At 37.3% G+C, this 11,301-nt stretch overlaps 1 pseudogene across 1 annotated transcript; it reads right to left on the bottom strand.

Moving 5' to 3' along the window:
* Nucleotides 1-624: 624 nt before the first annotated feature.
* Nucleotides 625-6,917, bottom strand: LOC145807035 (putative receptor-like protein kinase At3g47110 pseudogene; annotated as a pseudogene). Its single transcript, XR_014350286.1, has 4 exons — nt 5,103-6,917; nt 1,672-2,788; nt 1,160-1,537; nt 625-1,074 (listed from the first exon to the last, which is right to left on the bottom strand). The product of XR_014350286.1 is annotated as a putative receptor-like protein kinase At3g47110 pseudogene (transcript).
* Nucleotides 6,918-11,301: the final 4,384 nt, after the last annotated feature.

Here is an 11,301-nt window from a genome sequence, read left to right as displayed (position 1 = left end):
TTGTATCTCACACACTATCATCATCATCATCACAAAACCTAGACTTTTTTATATTTACTTATGACTTTTTTTTATTTCTTTTAATTATAACTCAAAAAATATGAAGTTATTAAAGTTACCATATTTTAATAATGTTGCAATAATCACAAGAAATCCCTTATTACATGGTATTTTTTTTGGGTACACATTCAATATTGGATACACTTGGCTGTTTTCACAATAGAGAGAGTACCCCAAGCCCATGGCCTTTTTAGTAGTATGAAGGCGGCATTAAAAGTACTTGCAAGCAAGGAGCCAAAATTAGGGCACATATTAGTTAGTACCATATTGAGAAAAAACACACAATAAGCAACAACAAGATAATTTTTTTTTTTTTTATTACTTTTTTTTGCATTTGCAATAGGCGAGACTTATAAATCATGAAAATTTTTATATTAACATGACTTATAAATCAACAATCAACAACCCAACTAAATCTACGATTAACAAATCCAACACTATCAACTTAACAAAGAGCTCTGTAATGAAAAAAAATATCAACTAAACAAACACCTTAATGAGAACGAAATGATCAAGCGATTCAATTATTGTCATTTACTTCCCAGTTTAGAGTATTCAAAAATGGCCAAAAAAACATAGTAGAGCATTTTTAAATAAAAAGAAATTTTACATTAATTAAGTTTTACATAGGATAAGCAAGATATACATTTTATATATAAGGGTAATAGTGTAAATATTAGAAACTTAGGGGAGCACGTGACTTCTTAGTCTTATGTTAGCTTCGGGTTTTAGCTCCCTAGAAGTTAATCTAACAACTAAATTGACTTCTGCATATAAAATAAAAAATAAAAAGATAACCTCACAAGCAATGCTCAACAAAATCCATCAATGAAGCCTCAGTTACATTGAAGATGAAGATCAAAATCTTGTACTCGGATGAAAATCTAGGAAACATGGTACATACAACTACAAGTAGTCAGCTTTCCTGATATAACTGCATTGCATCATGCAAATGTTGCCTACCATCTTCACAAGGATAGGTCTCCAGCACACAAATTTGAGATACTTGAGCTCCTGCATACAGCATATACATCAGGAATTCGATGACTACCTTTGTTAGTAACTTGCAATTACCATAGATTTAACTCTCAAGTCATACCTTGTCTCTGGGCTGTGTTCATGTTTTCTGGATTGGAGGAATCCCTCTCTGATCAAAACCAGTGCTGAGGCTACCTCTCTCATGTCCATTCTTTCCCTTTGGGATTCTGCTGAACAAGCAATTCCTAGTTGAAATATAGAAATCAAACATTCACTATGTTCACTAATTTAAACAATTCTGCCATCTCATTACTGTCCATAGACCGGTCCACAATCTCCATTACTCTCCCTGGCAATGCCGCTTTAACAAATTTGTGAAGGTTCAAATCATTTTTGAATAGTCCATCTGTTGGCCTTCTTCCGGTGAACATCTCCAACAAGAGGATCCCATAGCTGTACACGTCTGCACGAGTTGACACCTGACCTCCCATGCCATACTCTGCAGCAAAAATAAATATATAAAAAAAAAATTCCATAAAACTCATTCGCACAAAATTGCAAAAAGAAAATTCTTCATACAATAAATTTACTAATCACAAATAAATAAATAAATAATGAAAAAATACCCATTACCTGGAGCAACATATCCAATAGTTCCCTTGATTCCAGCCGAGCTAAAATGATTTAGAATAACGTCTTTACTAGATCTCAAGAGGATCGTTGCCAAACCAAAATCACTTACATGAGCTGTCAGATCATCGTCAAGAAGGACATTGCTTGGTTTTAGATCACAGTGAACTATTGGGGCTTGGCACTGATTATGAAGATAATGCAATGCCAACGCCACATCTGTTGCAACATTGATTCTTTGGAGAAGATCCATATTTCTCCATTTCTCTTGTTCTTCTTCTGGATGAAGCCAGTTCTCCAAGCTCCCATTTGGCATGAACTCATATACTAAAGCTTTGAATTCATTTCCCTCAAAATCAATGCTAGAGCAAGCAGTTAGAACCTTGACAAGATTTCGGTGCCAGATGTTCCCTAATGCCTGGCATTCAGCCAAGAAGCTCTTAGAAGCCCCTCGCTGTTGAAGGTTAAGAACCTTAATTGCAACTGTTGTTTCTCCTGGACAGATGATTCCTTTGTACACGGTGCCGAAACTACCCGAACCAATCAAATTGCTCTTTGAGAATCTGCCGGTTGCATTGAGGAGATCTTCATAGGAGACCTTTGGGTATACTCTCCCAAATGAAGAACTCGAAATAGGTTTGTTCTTCAACTTTCTCAAGCAGTAACGTGAAACTAGAAACATCATCAGAGCAAAGCAAAAAGCGAAAATGATGACAACAAGCAATATTAATTTGAGCGCAAAATGCTTTTTGGGTTCCTCACATGGCCCCAAATGTAGCTCTTCAATCCCCCCACAAAGCTTACTGTTGCCAAAGAGCTCAATTGCACTCGCATTTTTGAAGACTCCTTGCACCGGTACCTCACCCTCAAGATTGTTCAAAGATATATTCAAATTTTGCAACGATGCAAAATTTACCATGTACATGGGTATTTGGCCAGACAAGTTATTGCTCGACAGATCGAAATACTGAATACCCATCAGTTTGCCTAAATCAGGAATGGTTCCTTGAAAGGAGTTGGATTGCAAATAAAGTTGTTCCAAGGCCAAACACTTCCCCAAACTGCCAGGAATATCACCGGACAATATATTGTACGAGACATCTAGCATGACAAGTGTCACGACCCCAAACCGCCCCTAGTAGTTTGGTGCCGTGATGGCCAGTAATCCGTAATTACCGAAGGCCAACCTTTCAAAACTTAACACAATCAGAGTACGAATATAGGGGGCTCACAAATGCGGAAGCGATAAATCAATTACAAGCGGTCCATAAGAGCTGTGCGTAGATTAAAGCAGTGCCAAACATTTCCAATTAACTTCACAATTTAAATACAACAAGGTACAAAAATACATGTTACATCTTGATCAAAAGGCTTCTCGAGCCGACATATACAAAATACAGCTAATACAAGTCAAGAAGCATGATTTTCAAGAATTCGCCGACATGCAAAACAGGGCATCGCCGACGTAAATACAAGGTAAGGCCGACAAATACACGAATCCAAAACAAGTATCCCAACGAACTAGGCGTCGCCGCCGTCCTGCTCATCACCTACATATATATAGAGGGGTGAGTACAAAACTCAGTGAATGGTACTAAAAATAAAGGTTTTACATGAATAAAGCCGAGGTCCTTCGAAACGAAACACACCAAAACTTTAGCAAGGCAAGTGATGAACCGTATTCATCGTCAAATATCGTAACATCGGCGAGACAAGGGATGAACCGTATTCATCATCAAATATCGTAACATCGGCGAGACAAGGGATGAACCGTATTCATCATCAAATAACAAAAGCTGTACGATCCGTAACCGTTTGGTCAAAAGTATTGCGAAAGTTTAGAGTCCTCCAATACAAGGGACTTGTGCACTTGGTACCGCGAAAGTTTAGAGTCCTCCAGTACAAGGGACTTGTGTTACTTAGGCCCGTAGCCCGTTTTAACAAGGACCGTATCCTTTACACATAGTACTGCGAAAGTTTAGAGTCCTCCAGCACAAGGGACTTGTGTTACTTAGGCCCGTAGCCCGATTTAACAAGGACCGTATCCTTTCCAAAGATGGCATCAAAACAAGGAGTATACTTGACTCATCAAACAAGAGCTATTTATTCATGCTATCAAATACTTTCGTCAAAACAAGCAAGCAAGATTTATCAAAACGAGTATAACATAGCTTTATCAATAATACCACTCACCTAGTTCTTCAGGTGTAGACTCAAAGCAAATATCAAGGACCTACAATCACATGGCAAGTCACATTCTCAAAGCAAGCTCCAAATACATGCAAATGATCTCGGCATTCTTGCCAGATCCAAGTCAAAGACAAAGCAAAACAAGCTGGGAGTTTAATCACTGCTCCCGCTCATAAAAACACACCGGGTACTGACCAGGATTAAGCCGAGGTCCCGTTAAACAAAGTCAGGAAAAACCCGGGTTTCCTTTGAAGAATAAGAAGAACATGATCATTGAAAGATGGATGCAAGCTCACAACTTGTTACAAAAATCTGAGTTTCATGCCAAGAGTTCAAAATAGGGACCTGGGTACCCGTTCAAGAAAGTCATGCAAGAACGACCACAAAAACATGGTTTTCGTTCCAAACTCTTCGATCAAAATGGGACTTTGTTCAAGAACACATGAAAAACCATTTTCTCTTTCTAAAACCAACTTCAAAACGATGCATGACATGCAAAACAGATCCGATCATGCAATGCAGCTAGATATTCAGCAAGAACAACCAAAGGAGATCAAGATTCTAACCTCAAAACTCGGATCTAACGGTTCAAGCCACAAAGATCAAGCTTGGAAGACTACTCTCACTCAAGAACTCTTCTTCCTCCTCTCTAGAGCTTCTCTCTCTAAAACAAAGATTTGAGACAAGAAATGATTTGTTTCAAGGTCTGTCGGCTGCCTTAACAAACAGCTCGGACACGTGGCATTACCGGGTTGGTTCAGCTCCAAAAAGGTGATTGATGGACAAGACAAGCCTCTGACAAAGCTTATGCAGCAAGCTCGGGTAAGACACATCGGCAACAAGATGACATCGGCTCAAAACAAGGATCCAACAACGGGATGGAAAAACATCGGCTAGGGAGGACGACGCTTGACTAAGCTGTGCCACACCTTGGCCGGGGTGCGCCACATCTCGGCCTAGGCCATACCTGCCTGCGGACAAGGTTCAAGTGCAAAACATCTCGGCAATGAATGCCCGAGGTGAAGATGGGGTTGAACAAGATCTCAAGATGGTTCTAAGTACAAAGGGTCAAAGGCGGACTAAGCTCAGGATGATCTCGGCTACACACACACACTAAGCAAGGAACAAAATCATGCAAGCAACTCAAGCAAATCAAGCCAAGATAAAACCTTTAAATTAACATAAGCGGCAAGACCATGCAAGAATGTACGCAAATATGGCAAGAGCAAGGTGAGGGTTGTCACAACAAGATTTCTGAAGTCTGCAATTTCTGATGGCAGAGAACCCGTGAAAGAATTGTGAGACATGTTAAGGTCTAACAACGTAGGTGAAAGACCAATGATTGACTCAAGTATGGTTCCATTGAATTTGTTGTGGCAAAGGTGTATGGTTTGCAGGTACTTGCATTTGCCAAGACTTGAAGGTATGCTTCCCTGGAAGCTGTTATTATACAAGTAGAGTTCTAACAGTAGCGTTAGGTTGCCAAATGAAGACGGGATAACCCCAGTCAATTTGTTTTGACCCAATTCCAAAAAATTTAATTTCGAGAGTTTCCCAATTGAATCAGGAATACTTCCCGACAACAAGTTTTGCTCTAAGCCAAGCTGATTTAAGTTAAGGAGTCTTGAGATTTCCGCAGGAATGGTCCCACCAAGATTGTTTCCCCATAATTGTAGCAATTCTAGTTTAGTGGAAAGATTAGTCAATGAATAGGGTAACTCACCTCTGAATTGATTGTCGCTCAAGTCGAACACGTTTAAATTGCTGCAATTCGACAAAGAAACAATAACAAAACTCAAATCATCAAAAGTACCACTTCCAAGAAGGTTACCTGGAGCAGATAGGCGCGATAAATTCTGTAGGTTTCCAAAACTCATCGGTATGCTTCCTGTGAAATTGTTGGAAGGGATATCAAGTAGTTGAAGACCTGAAGCATTTGACAATGATACTGGAATGGGTCCTGTAAATTGATTTACACCTAGGAGCAATGATTGGAGATTTGGAAGATCATGTCCAATGCTAGCCCTGAGATCACCAGTAAACTTATTTTCTGTCAAAGCTATTTCTTGCAGGGAGGAAAGGTTGTAAAGTGAAGGAGGAAAGACCCCGGAAATATTATTTACCCCCACCTCAAAAACAGTCAGATTAGTCATCCGGACTATTTCATCAGGAATTTCTCCTTGCAAATTGTTGTATGTTAGTGAAATCTGTTGGAGAGATGAGAGATTGGCAATAGAAGCCGGAAAGCTTCCTGTAAGGTTGTTGCTGTTGAGAAACAGTATCACAAGCTTTGACAAAGAGCCGAGTTGGGAAGGAATTTGTTGGGAAATACTGTTGTACCCCAAATCAAGAGTCAAGAGGTTGGAACAGTGAGACAGGTCGACTGGTATTTCAAGTCCCAAAAAATTATGGCTCAAGTTCAAACTTGTAAGCCTAAACAACCGACCAATATCTTGGGGGATACCGCCTTGGAAGGCGTTGCTTGCAAGGTTGAGTGACCTAAGGAATGAGAGATTTCCAATTTGTGGCGATATGGTTCCATACAAATTCTGCCCAACAAGATCCAAGCTGGTGACTCGTTGGTGTTTTTGGCCACATGTGACTCCTTTCCAGTGGCAGAAATGGAGAGAATCATTCCAAGAGGCCAAGACTCCGAGAGAATTATCACTTATTCGAGACTTGAAGTCAACCAATGCAAGTTTGTCAGTGTTGTTTCCTACTGTGGAAGCGAAAACAAATTTCATACAAGACAATTTCAAGATCAAGAGGATCACTTGGATGGTTAGCGAGAAAAGTAGGCTGAGACTCAAAAGTGGAAGCTTCATCATTTCAGAGGGGAGTAACTTCTTGCTGCTGAGATACTTTCCAACATATAACCAACTTAATAATTTCTTGAACGGGACACATTTTAAAACAAATGAAAATAGAATGTGCTGGTTAATCAAAGCCATTAGAGATGAAATAAGCAGTTTGAACGTGTCAGTTAATCAAAGGCAACAGTGTGAGGTCAGTTTGGAAGAGAAACATGAAATAAGCAGATGAAGACTGGACTTTTTAGAATGTGCTTAATGACGAGGTGGTGGGAAGTTGACCATCCAGTTGAGTTAAAAAAATGTAAAAAGGCAATACCACCCTCGGAGAATTTATCATTTGCAAGACTGAACAAAGTAGAAACATTCAATTGTTTGATCCTCCAAAATCTTCTACCAATCACATCCATAATTTGGATGAAAGTAGGGTTTGATGTATAAAAATAGTAGGATGGTTTTACACTGAAAAGTACAGGAGAACTTAATTAATGCCCAAAGGCGAATATGAAAAGGCACAAGTGGCTAGAAAACCAAAGCTGCTAGATGAAACTTCACGTACAATACAAAAATCTGTGGAACCAGAACAACATATAACAGAATTCAATAACTTTTTACCTGACTTTGTTGCTTCGTACAACACTTGACTAAATCTATCTTCTGCGCGTGAGCTATTCCAGAATCTTTGTGCAGGAGCTAAAACTCAAACGTCAAGGCACGAGGATTGCTGCTATGTCATCATCTTCCTTCACAGTAAAAACCGCAACTTCTTTTACCAAGTCAGAGTTGCTCTTGGGAGACGCAACTCGCAAGGATGAACCAATTATACGTTGCCTTGACATGGAAATTAGCTCAGTCACTCTGCCACGGAAACAATCATTAAAAAATTAAAAATTAAAGAGTTAAGTAATCAGCCTGGCTGTTGGCCAAGCACAAATTAACTGCCCTCAAACAAAACAAGGTGAAAACATTTTGATTACTTTATCCTCAAAAGTCTTTCACCCATCACATCCACAATATGAATTGAATTAGATTTGATTTGTAAGATAGGATTAGACTAGAAAAGTACAGCAGAAATTAATTAATGGCTAAAGATGTAGATATAACTGGTCAGAGGAATGGCTGCTAGATAAAACTTCATCTGTCATAGAACAATCTATCAAAATTGAACTCATATACAACTGATCAACATTTAAAAATTCTTCATTGACTTGTTTTTTTGTGAAGCTTTAATTGGATAAACATTGGCATGGTGTGCAACGTTCATTCTCTTCAATTGGCGTTTAACACTGACTAAGAAAGGAGGAGCAATAGAGCATAAAGTAAATAGTCGATACAATATTTTCAGATGGAAGGTAGCAAATATGATATCCTATGTTTCTCAAAATGAAAGAACAGATATTAGTTGAATCCTTGGAAGTCTCATTCCATTGACATCCAAGATTTGGATAAAAGTAATGTTTTATTCACAAATTAGGTAAAATAGTGGAATGATCTAACATGACACGTATTGGACAAACTTAAATTAATGTAAGTTGCAGAATAATTAAAGAAGAAAGCATTAACTATTAATCATGTCTGCATCCAGCAAAAAAAGAGAAATGAAAAGATTAACAATCATCCTTGCTTTTGACCAAGTAAGAGACAACTGCTCTACATGGTGTAAAATGAAGCAAGATGTGTGATTGATTGATCCTTGAAATTTTGCACCCTTGACATTCATGATTAGATACAAGTTTTCACAAATTAGGTGAAATAGTTTGTGATATTGCAATAAAAGAGGAGGGGGGGGGGGAACCTGGTAGATGAAACTTCACCCACCTGACTCTTAAATAATAATTATTAAATAGAAATATAATTCAACAAAATCAGCAATTGAAAATTTCAACTTACTGACTTTTACTGAAACAAACATAATTTTCATGATCAAGATAACCCTATGCAGATACAAATGGTAAACTCTCTTTTTTTTATTTGTTTTATTATTGTGCTGACATAAATAGATAGTCTCCAACCAAGAAAGCTACACGGCCAAAACAAACATACATAAACGTGTTTAGAAGATGAAGCGTACGTTATATAGATTTAAATTTGGTACGGTGTGTATGAGAGGGTTCAAGAATGTCGTTGGAAAATTCGAAAATCTTTGAAGAAAAATTCTAATTCTCTAGAAAATGATAAGAGGCTTAGATTCTTCAATAGTCACAACTAAGAACACAAAAGCAAAGAGATGATGGAGATAAAAGATTGGTTGAAGAAGAAGGCAAAATAGTTAGAGAGAGAATAATGGCAAGGCTCTCTCATGGATCTCCCACTTTCACTCTCAAGGTTGATAATGGAGAAGGGAAATTAGTTCTTTCCTAAGAGTTATCTCTCCAAAATTCATTCCTTATAAAGCTATGGGTGGGTGCTATTTATAGGCACCTCATGATGTAGGATGGAACTCATGTGCAAGGCACATGGGGAATATTCTCTCTAACTACCTTGCCCGAGGAGGTGACCTCTCCAAGGATGAGGAAAACCCCAAAGAAGAGATCAACCTCTCGGCGAACCCTTCTTCTTTGCCACACCTAACCAATGATCCCCAATTATCCCAAAGGGTTAGGGTTAGTCCCAGAGGATGCCCTGCCGCAAAAGGGTCAGGGGTAGTTCAAGAGAACACCTTGCCGCAAATATTGCTGAGTCTCAGAGACCCCCTAGATCGTGCCACCTCGACCCGGGTATAGGCTAGTTTAACCGAAGAGTGAATTTATTTCCACTCACCGTCCTAGGGATCGGGTCCTTTGTTCGGACTCCGTTACGCCCATAGTTCTGGTGCGTAGATCCCAGAAAGCTCCAAGCCCGCAAGTGTTCTGGGACTCATTAATTGAGTGACTTCTAGATTGCATTTGAATCTGTTCGAAGCCAAGTGCTTTGGATTTCTAGGTTTGTAGATCCGAATCCTTTCGAGTCCGAGCTCAAATAGGTCTCTAAGTTCGTGGTTCCGAACCCTTTAAAGACTAAGCCAATACCTCGGAGAATAGATCTCCTCCAAGGTTTTCATCTCTTTTGAAAACAGCGGTTAACCTCCTCGAACACCCATATGATCTGAGCCTCCTTGGATGGACTTGTTAGACTCTCTTTGGAGATATATACTCGACAGGTCTTCCTCGGCCCAATTTGTTGGCTTTTTTATGGACTCGTTCTATAGAATTCACTTGAGCCCATTTGGCAATAATTTCTCCAAGCTCACCAAATTTTGGGCTTTCCGATTGAGTTTTGATTGGGCCCAATTAATTAGTGGGCTCAAGGTAACCCCTCTTACACGGTGTAAGTCACATTCAAAATGAAATTGATCCACTTATTTTATTTTATGGGCACTTTTTCTAGATAACTAAAAAACATGCACAAACAATAGAAAGCTAAGCAGTTCTTTTGTTTTTTTTTAGGTCATGTTTGTTTGGTGGTTTAGGTTGGATGGAATTAGATTGGATGGTGGGATTGAGTGAAGAGATTAGTAATATGGTGGTATTAAGTTGAAGATATAAGATAAATAGTGTTTATTTATACACCATTGGATTAATAATACCATGACAATAATAAATATTAATTTATAATTTTATAGTTTTTTTATATATTTTAAGTATTTATATAAAATTATTATAAATAATAGTTTATTATAATTTAATTTTTTTTTTCAAATGGGATAGAATTTATGTTTATAATATATATATGTAATATTGAATTTATCTTTATAATATATATATATATATATAATATTGTTTTAATAAGAGAAAGATTTGGTGGATGACTCACCACATATATATATATATATATATTATGTATAATATTATTAAATTATAAAATATAATATAAAATAAATTCTAACACTAAACTGTTGGATTGTTTTCACAATCCTATCTCCCACTATGCAAGGTTAAGCCCATTGCAATGTAGGAGTAGTATTCCACTCAAAGTAACAATTTAGCATCAAATAAATCAACCAAACAAGTTATATGTGGACCCCATCTCATTCATATTTCAATCCTCCCTCTGAGTCAGCCAAACAAACGAGCCCTTAGGATGGTTTCTCAACAATCTCACTCCTAAGAGCATTTCCAATGATTATTGCTATATTGGGGTTGCTATTGCTATAATTTGACAATGAATAGTGTCATTTTGTCAAATTATAGCAATGGTGCTCCAATGGTCATTTGCTATATATGACAAATCTCAACCAACTTTCCCTCAAAGTTTGTAGGTGTTGTTTGGATATAGGTTTTTTGTGATTTTATTTTTATTTATTTTTTTGCCTTTTGTGACATTTTTTTACCTGTTGGTTAAAAAAATTATATATTTATATTATTCCCAACTAGACAAATATAAAAAATAAAAAATTGGAAAAAAAATATGTTATTAATTCACCCCACTAAAAAATATATCACTAAATATTTAATAAATTTTTTTATTATCACATAAAGACTAACACATAAAAATAAATGATGTAATTGTTAGTCTTTAATTTTTAATATGTTTTAATTATGTTTTTATTTAATTTTTAACTATGGTTTTAGATATGTTTTAATTATGTTTTTATTTAATTTGTATTTTTTTTAATGAATAAAGTAACCCACTCATGAATAAAGTAACCCAAGTG

The sequence above is a fragment of the Camellia sinensis genome, chromosome 14, assembly GCF_055761805.1.
Source record: "Camellia sinensis isolate YWXY chromosome 14, ASM5576180v1, whole genome shotgun sequence".
In the NCBI taxonomy this organism is placed as follows: Eukaryota; Viridiplantae; Streptophyta; class Magnoliopsida; order Ericales; family Theaceae; genus Camellia; species Camellia sinensis.
The sequence above is the reverse complement of the archived record's forward strand: the minus strand, read 5'-3'. Positions and strand labels throughout refer to the sequence as shown.